This window comes from Augochlora pura, chromosome 1, assembly GCF_028453695.1.
Source record: "Augochlora pura isolate Apur16 chromosome 1, APUR_v2.2.1, whole genome shotgun sequence".
Lineage (NCBI taxonomy): Eukaryota > Metazoa > Arthropoda > Insecta > Hymenoptera > Halictidae > Augochlora > Augochlora pura.
In genome coordinates this window covers 4,526,044-4,541,412 of record NC_135772.1, presented here as the reverse complement: position 1 = coordinate 4,541,412, position 15,369 = coordinate 4,526,044, and the positions used below count along the sequence as shown (strand labels likewise).

The following is a 15,369-nucleotide window of genomic DNA, read 5'->3' as shown; positions in this document are numbered from 1 at the left end:
ATTATCAATGCCTAGTACTTCAAACAATAGCTACACAAAAATTCGATAAAAGCTTGACATATCCAATTGACCTATTCTTCAACTACTCTACGCGGAACAATACACTAAGCCATAAAATTACTGGACCACTAAACTGTGATTAATTAATTAAATACCAGCACTTTGGCTACTGTAAATGCACACGAGAAACTAAATTCTCCTCACAGTCTAATATTAATTGCAAAACATTCAATAGAATTACGAGCATTTCCCGCACAGCGCACAAGAATCAATGTCTCTACTGTTTCGACTAGCAGCACCTGCTCACATTCTCACACGAATGCACAAAATCCGCAGTCCAACCAGCTGCACACGCACGCTGTGCGACAGCTTCAGCTTCCTTCGAGAAAAAAGAAAACAGAGATAATAGTTCACGGTTTCGCAAATTCTCTCTCCCCCCCTCACCGCGTACTTTGCAAATTTTCTCGGCGAGCGTCTAATACGGCCGCGCGCCGCTCGGTTTATGAAATTCTATGGGAGCATTACGATCTCTCCTCCCCTTGTGAACCGGCGTGTTTTTCCCCCTTCGTTTTTCCGCGGCGAGGAGAAAAAAAGAGTAACCCTGGAAAATACGATCCGGTCCCTCCCGGTTGGTGATGGTGGTGGTGGTGGCGGTGGTGGTCTCGCGAATTTTCGCGATCGATCTTTCACCTTTTCGGTCCGTGGCTCCGGGAAAGTTCAAAGGAGGATGTTTCTTCATGGTGCATGCGATTTTTCTGAGGGTGGTTATTGATCGATGGACTTTTCTCATTCATGCGGCAATCGGCTTAGAGGGGTGATTAGTTGCACAGTGTAAAGTATCATACACATCTACTTATACCTTCTTCGTTGTTTCTTTTCCATCCAACCTTTGTCCCCCACTCCGCTCGCGGGAACTATCGTCTTTATTTCGTTTCGTTTGTTGTCGACAAATTTCTATGTTCGTCCAGAGTTGGGTGCAATTTTAATAGAAATGAAAATAAAGACGAACGAATGAAATTTGATTCGACGCTATCGAGCAAGTATAATAAATCGAATATTAATTTTTCTGGATGCAAATTTATGCCAATCTCATATTTTAAGATCTATATTTAATTTTTTTAAATATTTAGTAAGTAGAATATTTAATTTCTCGAATTATTTGAGAATTAAAAATTATTAGATATTATTCGAGTAATTCTTTAATCGAATAAAATATTCGACGAAAATGAATTCATCGAATAATTATATCTCTGATGAATAATGATAAAATGTTGAATAAATGTTCGATGCAATTCGGATAAAAAAAGGCGAAATCTACTTTTATTACACGCGATTAATAATTACGGATCAACGCAACAGGAAATTCTTGCAAAATTGCGGTTTTTGTCCTGCGTTGATCTCCCCCGAGCGATATTGCTGAATTTGGCAAATATACAGTGTGGTTTACCCACGTATTACCACTTCGATTTACATAACTGTTAATATTCGGAACGAAACATGGTTCGCGTGCAGCTGAATGGTTTTGAGAGCAGCACATTTTCGCGTTAATAATTTTTCTTCTCGTGGATGGACGCGCAAAGAACGCACGAAGGTTATAATTTATATTTTGTACGGTTTATATATTTTATTTCATGTGTGTTGAAATTCTTCGCAGCATTTATTAATTCGGGATAAAAGAGTAACCCTTTTGTTTTAATTATTGATCTCCATGGAAGGTTTAATGTGTTATGTGGCGCAGTAAAAAGTACACGACAAAATGTATTAATAAATATGAAGATATAAAATTTAATAATAATAAAAATATAATACCCCTCCACTAAATTATTTTTAACGACATGGATTTTGCAAATGTTGTCGGGGGCAATATTTTATTTTTTATTATAAGGACAGGCAAATATGTTTTATAACCTGTATAAATCTCATTGATATTATTCCGCTTTTTATCATTTGTATTTTTAGAATTTTCTAAAGTTGTTGAAGACTTCTTTATATTATCGCATTGAGTTTTCCACGATTTCTATAGTTGTTTCACAGCGTAGCAGCAAATGCTCCCTCTCCACAACACGTGTTATCGATTTCTGAATTCTATAATCGGACGGCATTTTAGTTATAATTTCACTATTTTCCAGCCGATTTATTTGCCTCCCACTTTCCCCTGTACTATTAAAAACGATCCCGTCGCTCATGCTTCGCGGGCAAGTTGATCCTTTCACACGGAGCGACAACAAATTTAGAACCACGGACAAACGACGCCGGCCGCCGGCCGCTTAAAAATAAATCCAAACTGTGAAATCAATTTTTACTTCAACCACCGGCTCTCACTCTCCTGTTACGGAAAACCTTTATGTAAAAATTCCTCGCGTACTAATAATGAATATTCTCTTTCCCGGTTCTCTCTCAGTCACACACGGCCTGTCGCGCGCGATCGCGATATATCCTCGAACACACGGATATATTACTTCATAGCAGGAGAGCGCAATCAAAAAGCACCGATAGAGAAATCATATTCACATTAATTCGCGTACGGGCTTCGACGAAACAGAAAATTAAATTTTTTCCTCCCAAAAAATATCGGACATAGCCGAGTTTGCAATTCGAAACGCGTTTTAAGCAGAATTCTTTCGCGACTTTTAAACGCGTGATTCGTTTATCGGCAAGAAACAAGGGAAATTCAATTTTTTCCGAATATTTCAGCTCGTTGTTTGATTTACCTGTACTGGAAATAATTTTCCTGATATTATTAACAAACGCCGGGACTGACTAAAAATCATTGAATATCAGGATTGTTCTCTTTGATATTTAATTTAATTTTTATTTGTGTTAATCTATAGGATTAATGAACTTGTGAATTTATTATCAATTTTTGCCAGGGAGTTTAATTGAATATTTCGCACAATTTTAATTTATTCTTGATCAGAGTATGGTTCCACGAATAATTATTATATTATACTATATTCTTACACTATACTATATTATATTATAATATGTATATATACTATATTATATACTCTACTATTCTGTGCTATATTTTTATTACTTTATACTATATTATAGCTTTAAATGATTTTTCAAAGATTCACAAATACTTCAAAAGATTTCTCGTCACTTAATACCGAATATTTCAACTCGTCTTTCGTTATCTCAGCTATCACAGAAATCCTACATGCCTTCGAACACGATACCGTTCCGCGTAGATTTTTTACTATTTTTACCACTGCGATTATTTGATCCGCAAGCGGACAGGAATAATTAAAAGAATTTCCTGCAAGTCAATATATTTCACGTTTCATCTTGACGTTTGGAATACCCGTAGAATCCAGATTAATTCTCGATTATAAAATAATTCCGTTTAGCTTTTCATCGCGTTTAATTAATTCCCGCAACAGAGGAGAAAAATTCAACGATTCTTGCGAATTTAATATTGGATATTTAGCTTGGCATTCGAGGCTTGTTGTTGCAGAATTTCATTTTATTCGATTAATTATATATTAAACCGTACGAGTGCGTATACAGGGTGTTCCACTTCAAACTGACGCAGTTAATAATTTTTTTAAATAATAATTTGTTTTAAAAAAGATTCGAAAGGTCTCTACGCTATTTAGAGAAGAGATTTTAGTGTGATTTTTGTTATTTATTTTAGAGAATTGTATTTTTTCTTTCACGTAAGGAGATAGGGCTTCGCAAAGGCAATTCGATCTAAGTAGAAATGAGTAATTTTTGGGAATAATAAAAAATAATATAAATAATATAATATACTTCAAAGACCCTGAAATCGATGTAAGGTCTCTGCGATTGAAGAATCAGCGACGCATCTCCGCGAAACAAATGCGATCGCCCGAACCACCCCTAGAAACTGAGCAAAGAGACACGGTAACATCCAGGTGTGTTCACAGCCTAGTGTCACCCCCACGGCCATAGTCCCCGGAGAGAGTGCTCCCGGGGGACGAAGTCAGCGTCCGTGCGCCATCAAAACGTCCGTAACAGATCCTGGACAAGTGTTCGCTGAACAGCTGGGCTCGTGGCCCCTGTAAATTCGTTCCGCGAGCAGTTTTTCCGCCGGCCGTCCTCCGCTGCACGTCCAGGAAGGGTAAAAACGGCGGGCCTCGGAGTCCGTTCGAGCGCGATAAACGCGCGATTCGACGTTCAATTTCGCGCCGAGACACTTTCCGTCCCCCCGTGTTCCACTTTCCACCCCTTTTTTCCTTTCACTTATCCAACACGCGGATGCCCGGGATTCCGGAACGCCGAGATCCAATCTCTTCGCCGTCCCCGAAGCGACGACGACGTCCCCTCGTCAAAATCGACTGCACCGAGCCGATCGAACGCGACGAAATCGTTCGGAGCAGTTCCCCGATGGCCAACCATAAACTTTCCCGGGGCTCTCTCTCTCTCTCGTTTTTATGTTTACTTAATGGCGCGGCGACAACCGGCGCGCAGCCCCTTCCCGACCTCCTGCCGCCCGAGGAAACCGTGATTCCGAGAGACGGCGGGGGAACGGGTTCATGGCTTTTCGGTGATTAGGGTCACGAGCGTCTGACGCCGAGGAAATGCTATTCTGGAGAGGTATTTGTTTTCGGCGGGTTTATTGGATTTTCAATCGGGCTCACTGGTTCACGAAAGTCGACCGTGTTCCAAGGGAATTCGGCTCCGCTCGCGTTCCTGTGGATGCAAGATTAATTTTCTTCTGTAACATGATTTTTGCTAGCTTGTAGGGCTGTATTTAATTCAGAACTGAAACCTTAACGAGAGGTTTCATTCAGATAGTACAAAGATGTCTGTAAAACCTCTGTTGTAGAACTGTAGGGGTAGCCTTAAAGACGTCTTATCTTCGTGACATTTTAAAGACGTCTTTAAAACGATTTTTAATGTATACGAATCAAGAATTATTCAAATGAAGAATTATTCGAATAATATAATGATATTCGAGTCAAGAATTACTCGCCCAACTCGGTAGAATAATTAATGGCGAATAATAAATAATTCGAATAAAATATTGAAGAAAAAGACGATGCATTCGGTCGACGATCTCGGTTAAACATTTATTCGAAACTCTCTATCTCGTAGAGATCTCGACGAAACAGAGAGAGAGAGAGAGAGAGAGAGAGAGAGAGAGGCTGGTTACCGCGAGAGCTTGAAATTCGCGTTCGAAAAGGCGACATCCTCGAATCGCGAAGGTTCAATCGTCGATGGAACCTCTTGTTGTGCACCGCCCGGCCCTCGTCTTCGGCCGGACGCACTAAATTCAATCTTGTCGAACCGCGCGCGGCCCGGGGAACTTCTTCGGAACTTCAATAACGCTTGGAGTTATTGAAATCCAAAATAGCTCCGGCGGCATCCGATCGCATTGAAACCCACCTTAATTGACTGTCGCAATCCTCTGTCAACCGGATGAGAATTTATCGAGTTTCCCTCCCCGCCGCCCCGCCAGGTACCCACTCGTCCATTCGTATATATAAGCCAGCAGCCACCCCGCCCCCAATTAACCTATAAATAATATGCTTGGCCTGGTTGCACCGTCGTGATACGACGACGACCGATGTCAGACATCAAACGAACTGACGCGATCCGGGGGCTTGATCCTCTAGAGATCGGAAAACTGGAGCACCGGAATGTAACTGAAAAATCACGCCGAGCCCCTGCTTTGGGGAACTACTACCCTACACCGCCCACTTTGATGCTCTGATTACAAGGCTGTCTTTAGGAATTTTTTCAAACGAAAGCATCGAGTGTTACTCGCCGGGAAACTTGTCACGGCTATTAAATAACGTTTCAAAGATGCGCTGGAATTCTGTCGAGCAGTGGTAATTATTTTCTACGATGTTGAAAGGCTACTGGTAGCAGCGTTTGAGAAACGCGAAAATTCTATCCGATTATTGCGAGACTTTAGGAATTTTTTTACCGGAACGCTTTTGCATATAATATAAGGGAAACTTGGTGGAGTTATTTATCGAATGTAATACTAATTTTAGAAAAATATGCATACAATTCTATGCAGTATAATACAAGTAATCGTTACGTTTCGGAAGCTAAAGCTCCTGATGAATCCTGTTAAAATTCGCTAATTGACATCGCGAGTCGCCTCGCGATCATCGTCGGATAAGACGGCGATAGCTATGAATTATGGCAGCGCCATCGAAAAGCCGTTCGAGGCTGTCTTGAGAGCCAGCTTGTCACTCTTTGACAGGGGATCGTTTCACCGGAAAATGCGCGCCGTTCGTCGGGGTTATACAACGATTGCCCCTTTACCGCCTCGACTGCATTTCGCGCTTCCATTGCCGCCGCTCCTCTATTGAAGTAACCCGTGTATCATCCATACGGGATACGCACAAGCCCGCGATGGATATGTGCTATTCAAGCCGGCGCACAAAGCGGTACGGAAAAAACGAACAGCAAATTTTTAGAGTACACATTAGGTTCGCCGGTAAGTTCTGTCGCTCCGCCCCCCACGTTTTAATGGCGGGAATCGAGAGCCGCGCCGCGGCAAAAAAACCCTTTCCGCGACGCGAGAGCCCGCTATCGTTCAAACATATTTGAACTATCCGTGCTTCGCCCCTTTCGTTTAAAAGAGAGACCGTGATGTCCCGGTGCCAGGCAAATTAGGTGAGATTTTCTGCACGATTTCCACGCATTCGACAGATGCATTCGATTACTATAGCGAAGGGTGATATTATATTATGATATTTCAAGGATAATAGCGATAATTTATCGAGCCTTTTTATAACTCTGATATTAATAAAAAAATTATTAATTTCTGATAATTATTCTAATGTATAAAATTATAGTCTGCCAGCTTAGTGTGGTTTACGCGATAATAATAATTAATATCGTCGAAGGCACAGTGGCATGAACGCCTCGCGAGCGAAGAGAGAGTCGAAGAAACGCGTGGAAAAATGACGGAGCGACAGCTGCTAATGAGAGGGCATTGTCTCGTCGCCGGTGCATCGTTGCACCGGATCGCAGTCGAAACGCACCGTATGCAGAATGCACCGCGAGGATACACATGACCCGGCCGTTTGCCACTTGGTTTCTCGGCAGAATCCTCTGTTCCTCTATTTACAGGTCCCGTCGGGCCTCTGCGATTTTATTAACACTTCGTCATTTGACAGAATGATCCTAGGACGTTTTTAGGACGTTTTTAAGCCAAGCTAACCATATTCAACAAGCGTTTTTAAACGCATTTCCTATATTTAAAAAAAAAATGATCTGCAGACGGACTACGACCAATATTACGAATTTCAATCAATACTAGATAATAATAAATAATAATAAAGAACGCTCCGAATTGAAAGAAACATTTCCACGCGTTTCGAAGACCAATCTCAAATAATTTAATAAAAAATTAAAGCGAAGTGAGAGATTTAAGGGTCTCGGAAGTTTTTTCATGCCATGGGAGATTCCAGCGATCCCCGACAATTTTAATGGGAGATTTTCTCCTTAGTGAAATGGCTTTTCTAAACGATAGATAAATGACTTAATGACTTAATGAGTGGGAGATTCCAAATCGGCGACGGATGTTTCTTATTGCGTTACGAGGTCGCATTATCGTTGCAGGCACGACGCGCCATCAATTTCGGCTTAACGCTCGTTCCCTCGACAAGCGTGCGACTCCTGACAGGCCCTAATTGGCCCGTGATTTGATTATTTTGGTGCGTAGACATCGCTCGTGATGTAGAAATGATGGAAACTCCAGCTGGTCGCGTTTTATTGGCAGACATCGATCGATATCGCCTGCAACGCGACGCCGCGCTCGATAAATAATTAGGGAACCAATCCGTGCTCTGACTCGCCTACTTTGCAGATCGCAATTAGAACTGTTGCACGATGTATCTTGTTGCATCTTCTTCGATAACAGAGTTCCAGGACTTTTTTCCTATCAATTTTCCCATAGGAAAACTGTGTCTCACGCTGGCGTTTTACAGAAAATTCTTTGCGAATGCATCTTGGAATAATTATTTCGTATTTCAGCAATAACTAATATTTAATCAATGAGTTCGATAAAGTATTAACCTCTTGCACTATAATAACCAGTCCTCTGGCCACTGATAAACTAACACGCCGCCAAAATACGAAAGTAGGTACACCGTGCGCTAGCAGAATTTCCCAAAGTAACGTTCCAGCGCGTAGTAAACGAACGAAAAAGAAAATTTGAGTTCGCCACGGGGGTTCCGAGGTCGGGGATTCGAATTTCTGAATGTGTCCTCCCCGGTTTGCCGCCGGAGCTCATGTAGTATGAAAAAGAAGCGTGCGCGGCGTGTGGAGCTCGGGGAATCGTCGTTGTAGATAGTATCGTGGGAATTGGCTTTCTTGCCGAGCCGTACTCCCGCCGTTCCATTTCTTCGATGCGAGTCAAGTATCGAAAGAAACACGCGGAAATGAACACTCTCCCGCAGGTTCCTCTCGGGTTCAATCCCCTATTGACCGCGATAGCGGCCGCATCCGGATTCGGTCGTTCGATTAACGTTAAAGTCTATTTATCGCCTTCGCCGACCTCGACAAATCTTACAACAATGGCCAAACGCGAGACGTCAAATTATCCACAAGATTTATATTTTGTCAATTTTTACCCCTTGATGCATTCTGCGTTCTTCAATCAATTTAATACGATTTAATGGGTCTAGGATTTTTTAATGCATTTAGCAGGATTTAATGCATCCTTTAATGCATTCGAGATGATTTGATACATCGAGTATCTTTCAATGCCTTCATTTAATGCATTCCAAAATTTTTAATGCATCTGGCTTGATTTAATGCTTCAAATCTACTCAATTAATGCATTATGTCCACTACAACTTCTATAAAAACCAATTATAGCCACTAATAAAAATCATACACATTTTTTAAATATCATTCGATAGCTCCATCGAGTTTGCCATAACAAGACCTCCTGCAACGTTTGATTAAACTTCCCTCTCTGAACTTAATCGTCGTAACATAAAAATAAAAAGCTCATCGGATACACGAGAAAGGATAATCGCTCGAAACACGCAAGTTGTACAAATCCCGGTCCATATTATCGAACAATCGCGCGACGCATTTCTAATTATCGAATAAAGCTCGAAGACCGCGACGAGCAGCGGTTTTCAGTGACCGATCACTCTCAATTGAATAGAAAATTCCGTGGCTCCTCGATATCCTCGATAAATCCGTGAATTAAAAACGATGAAAAACGGCGGCTTAATTCCCGGGCGCTGACGGAGAGCAAAGCCCCGACGCGACGGCGGCGGCGGCGGCGGCGGCGCTCCGTTCTCGCCGGCAACATCCGTTTAATCAGGCAACGCGGCCCTCCCCCCCTCCCCTCCCCCCGATATTCCACACGGTTTATTCAATCGGCGTCGAGAAACAAACGCCGCCGGCGGCCGCCAAGTTCCATCCGGAAGCCCGGAACGAACGAACATTATCCCGCCTTTGACGCGCAATTATTCCAAGCCTGCCCCCCCCCCCTCCCCTTCGATACCGTTGCCCACCCACCCAATCACTCACCCCCTCCGTATCGTCGCGTATTTTTACGCGCCGCGCCCCAACGGCGGCCACGCCGCTCTCATTTCCCGTGACCTTCGGGGACTGAAACTCGATTAGCCGTTGATTAATCCCGCCGATTCGACGGCACCGGATCCGCCAACCACCCCCGCGTACCGTGCGAGTTTTCTAACTACTCGCACCTATGGAGCCCCAGCTTTATTTCCACGGGGTTTCGATCCAGCGGACAGCATCGCGAAATTACGCGGACGACCGGAAAAGTGCGCTATTAAAACGCCCGCCTGCTATATTATGTACCGAATAGCTGCCAACGTGCAATCCGAAATTCACTTCGCTGAGGAACTACCTTGGGTCCAAGGGGTAAGGTTAGGTCCTATCTTGGTAAGGAATTTTTATTGGTTTTAAATATAGTTGATTTTAAATATAGGAGGAAAATATTTCTGAAATAATAGAGAAATAGTTTAAAAGTCAGGTGAATAATCGATGCGATATAATATCAATCACATCCAATTTTATAATAAAATTGGCAAAATTTCGCCTGGAATTAACCCTTTACACTCGAAGCGATTTCAACATGAAATTTAAAATAATTTCTCTGACTTGTAGCATTTTCGTTCTGTCTAACAAAGTGCATTCTATGTATACGAAATTGACCCTCACGATTCATTTAACAGTTACATTTTCAACAATCTTTTAAATTGAAGCTTTGGCGAAATCAATTAAAAATAATTTTGGAATTTTAATGGCGCCACAGACTCGAGTGCAAAGGGTTAATGAGCATGAAATCTCGCATCGATTCGGAGCACGCGAGAGTCCGGTGTGTGTACAGCGAAACTCGAACAGTTTATTCGAAACGAACAAGCGCGCGCGACACACAGAGCCCTCGTTCGAAAATCGTGGCCCGAAAGATTACAGCATCGTTTAGTTAAACTTTCAAGCGTGTTTGCCCCGAATATCGAGGAACGTGGCGAGCAGCAGCAGCAGCAGCAGCAGCAGTCTAAATAGAACCCGCGCGGCCCGCGTTCCATCGATCGAGGACAATTAGATCCAACGGGGGTCAAGCGATAAATATTTGTCGCGACACGAGAGTGCCGCTGTTTCGACCGGCGGTGGCTGACAGGTTCAGCATTAATCACCTGGCGACATTTGCATAGACCCCGTGTGTGCAACGGAAGGCGAACCAGCGCGATTCTATTCTTTTTTACCTGGCCAATTTTCTGCGCACGACGACGAGCGCGAACTGCATAGCCTGCTGCGCGTGAAACGGGATTTCGCGGTGATCCACAGCCGGGGACATATGACGGAATTCCGAGCGAATATCTTTCCCCTGATAATGCATATCTGTCATTTATTCGCTAAAGTGGAAATTTAAAGGGACCATTAATATAAATTCAAAATTTCTGAATAAAAGATTTCAATGTAGAGAATTGAGAAATTTAACCCTTTGCATCGAAATAATTTTTGATAATGCATATCTTGATTGACATAACCTTGATAAAGCATATCTGTCGAAATTTATTCGCAAAAGTGGACATTTAAAGGGACGATTAATATAGATTCAAAAATTTTAAATAAAAGATTTGAATTTTAAAAAATTATGGAATTTAACTCTTTGAAGTCGAGTGGTGACTCCAAAACACCCCTAAAAATTCCCATATCATGCATCGAAGTAATCTTAATATTATAAAATTTATTTATGTATAAATATCTACGAAAAGTGTAAAATGGACGTACCGCAAGTAGGAATTTTATATTAAAAAATTGAGAAACTTAAGAATTAGCATAAATACATAAAGATCCCATTTCCCATCTGCCGAATAAAATGTAAAATTTCCGTGTCGAATGTAAATGTTCCAATTCCGATACTGTCGGTTCGGTAAAATTCTATTTTATTCGGAATATAATGTTTTCGGAGCTCGAATATCTGTCGAATTCTCTTTGACTCTTGCTGCCCGAATAATGTGAACTTGCTGGAAATAATGCATGTAACGAGAAGAATATCGAAACGAAAGAATACGTGACACGGAAATCTTATACCGAGTTCCGAGAATAATATAACAATATTATATTAATATTCTGATTGCTATCAGGAACGAAGTTAAAAAATTATAAAAATTATTATCCATGTGTCAAGATTAATAGCAGATCTTTATACAAAAATTGCCATAAAAATGAGTCAAATAGAAATATCTTTTTACCATTTAATCGGCTGGAATATAATAATTAAATTTTAATATCTCCTCAGCATAGATTATTATATATTTATTCTATTGAAATATATTCTGCTCCATATTTGCAAGAAATGAATTCCGCCTATCCGAAAGATTTGTTCCCAAGTCGACGAATGCCATCGCCAGACGGCATTCGGTATCGCATGATCGATAGACGCCCGTCTTAATCATCGTCCAAGGGATTTTTTGAATAACTGCCGAGCCGATTCCTCGACTGCAGCATGGCCCGAGCTGGAACGACGACGACGACGACTGCAAATGAGAAATGCCGTCGACGTTCCCTTTTTAATAATGAAATTACGAGCAGCCGTGGAATCTGTCCCACTATGGCCACCATTTCTAAATCGAGCCCCCCACGGCAATTGCATTCCAATCGAAATTGCCAGGGCGTCGGGCATAGCCGCCGATCGATGGCCCGGATCGTTTCTGCGGAGTCCCCGAAATTTTTGAATATAATCACCCGGAAGGCCTCTGTCGTCTTCCGGGGGAATATTAATTGTCCTTGTCGAACGATCCGCACGCTCGCAGAGATTTCGAACGAGCATTCGACAGATTTCGCCTGAGCATTGTCAGCTATCTCTAATTATATTTTTAATCGTCGTTTCTCGACGATTCCCGGCCCCATTTTCTTCGATTTTTAATGGGTCAGGGAAAATGCTTGCTTGAACTCTTATTGTTTTCTCGACTTTTTAGGTGACTTTTTTAATTTGCGTAACGCTCGAACAATTACTCGACAAAATCGCGCATTCCTCTAAACAGAAATTCAGAGACTCCAAATAAAAAAAATAAAGACCTGAGCATCGTCTACAATGTCTCCCCGCTGTTGCTCTTATTCGCTTCCCCGTAAAGATAACGTTAAAACGGCCGACAACAAAGGTTCTTTGTAAATTCCCCCGTCGTAATGAATTGTGCCCCGCGTTCATCTGCCGAGTTAATGAGTATTTGAAAATACAGCAGAGCGCAATAATGTAATGACGGTAATTGAGGCAGTTTTTTAAAAACGTCCTTCGCTCGCGCCCGAACTTCACGGGGAAACAACAATTACATACACGATAAAGCGGCGATAAAGAAAAATACTTTTCTCCAAGCGTTATTGCCGCCATAATTGAAAAGTCGCGTGCAAAGAGAAACGATGAAAGAGAAATCGACGCGGATGAACTGCCGAAGATTGCGGCGCTGAAATAAACTATTCGGAGACCCGATAGCACACGCCATAAATACTATCTACATACATATCTATCCACGTTTCGGTAAAGTATAAAAGTTCCGGCCTGGCTGCTGCTGTCTATCCGTGGAAATATTCTCTAAAGCCCCCATGATGCTTGGTAGTTTCACTTCGAGGCGAGCAACGACGACGGAACTTGGAGTATTTGCGGTGCTTGGAAAAGTGGCGGAACTTTGTGAACACCAACAAAATGCTGGACTAAAAGAGGCTCGAAAGATTTTCAAAGTTCACCCCCCCTCCTTTAGGTTGGACCAAGCTTTTTGTTCCGTTTCTTTCGCAGCTTCCCCCTGGAATGTGTCCGAGTAGGAAAGCGTTACACCGCGAAGCCAGTCGCCGTAATTTTAGAACGTTTTCCTAATTCGTAGAGCGCATCGTCGATTTAATTGTTCGTCGTGTTTAACCATCTATCGATCCGCGCGACTATCGGGTCATGAAATGAGAGTAGACGACTCCTTCGCAACCACAATTGCCACTGTAGGCAACCATATAATTGACAGACGTAACAGGTTAATTAATCTCTATCGCTTAAAGTTCGATGAAAAATCGTCGCGACGAGCCCTCGAACCATGAAAAATCGGCCAAACTTTCACTGTCACGGACGTCCTCGAAATTGATCCGGGCAGATCGTCCAGGGCGATTATCCCTTCGGAGAAAGCGAGGCTCTGTCCAAGCACAGGCAGGCTTTTTGCAATCGACATGAGCCGGCGGTCGTCTGGGCGAGGGAAAGAAAAAGGGGTGGACGTTTACTTCGTCATCGAGCAGAGTTCAATAATGATCGCATCTCTTTCTATTATGCTGTTCAGTGATAAGGCGGGACGATGGAGCAGAGAGGGGCGAAGGGGCGAGGGGAGACAAGAGAAAGAAAGTACGCGAGTAGATACTCGAGGAATCGGGAGGTTGGAAGAGGTGAATGAAGAGCTTAGAAGAGATAAGGAGAACCAAAGAGTGCTAGTGAACGGAAACGTGAAAGAAGACGGAGGGTACAGTGCGTAAGAGAGAGAGAGAGAGAGAGAGAGAGAGAGAGAGAGAAGGAACGAAATGTATTCAATGAGAAGATGATGGACGACGCGAAGAGCTCGATGTAACATAGCGAAGAGGGCAAAGAGTGGGAAGCTTAATATTCTTGCTGGACAGGTAAGCCTCCAGGGGATGTTTGAAAGCAAAGAGGAGAAAGAATGTTCAACTATTCTGCGAAACCTACTGCAATTATGTAATCATAGCTTCTGGATCGATGTAAGCCACTGTACTGATACTTCTGGCTGCTGTTAACCCTTTACACTATAATAACCAGACAGAATCTAGAAAAATATTTCGTACACAATTTTAGTATATCTTTATACTGTATTGTAGAATTTTCTATTTAATTTTATACTGAATATGAAGGACAGTACAGAAAACTTTAATCATCGATAAAAGCATATTTAAGGGCTGTTTCTTAGGGTTACTTTAAAGTGCTGTAACTTTGCGAAAAAAAATCGTAGCCTAGTTCCTCTTTTTTTAAATTAAAGGGGAAGGATCAAACTTTATTCCACTGCAAACGGCATGCCCGAAAAAAATTTTGCAAAGTCTGTGAATTTTTTCATAGCTGACCATTTTTTAATGCGAAAAATTTGGCAATTTTCAATCGGCATCGCGTTTAAAAAATCACAGAAATTATGGTGCATGAAACTGTAAATCGAAAAGAACCTATCTTAAAGTAGAGATTCCAAGCTTTAATTTGAGATAAAATTCATTACCCTACGTTAATTTTTCGCGGAGTTATGGTTGGTCAAAGTTGACCAATTTCCCAAAAATCCTTACGCTGTATACGAAGCTTCTGAATAAATATAGACGTCTATTAATTTTAGAATATAATGTGGACCTTTTTTAAACAAAATTAGAGGAAATTCCACGACGATTCGATGCTCCACGAAGGACAAATGCGATTGGCCGCGATAAAAATCCAGGAAAACGACGGGACGCGACTGGTCTCGAGGTTCCACAGCCACTGGATTTGACCGAGCAAAGTGACTTTCGGCACTTCGCCTTGCAGCATGCTCTCGCACACAGTTCTTTCTTTTTCTTCGCAGACTGTAGGTAGAAGACTATCCTTATCGTGTTCCACCGATGCGCGTTGCTCCTCGGCTGGCTCCGAATTTATGGCTCAAGTTTTCGCACACGTCGGATTTCTTCCTCTCGAATAACAATATAGTCAATCTTTCGTGCTAACGCAGCGCTCTATCGTCGCGCACAGGCTGCCCCGACTATGCTACAACGTGGCTCATACTTCACGAGAAAAGCAGCGTTCGGCATTACTCGAATTGTTTCGAATAATAAATCTAATATAATGTGAAGGAACTTTTTAGTCGAATATTTTATTCGAATAACGATGCTTCATTAATTCTTTTGTATTATTGCATTTAATTGCTCGAGCAATTTTTATTTCAATTAATTCTC

At 42.0% G+C, this 15,369-nt stretch overlaps 1 protein-coding gene across 2 annotated transcripts in view; it reads left to right on the top strand.

Annotated features, from left to right (window-relative positions):
* LOC144468095 (pikachurin) overlaps positions 1-15,369 on the top strand; it is a 230,041-nt gene that overhangs the window by 68,747 nt on the left and 145,925 nt on the right. The window lies entirely within an intron of this gene.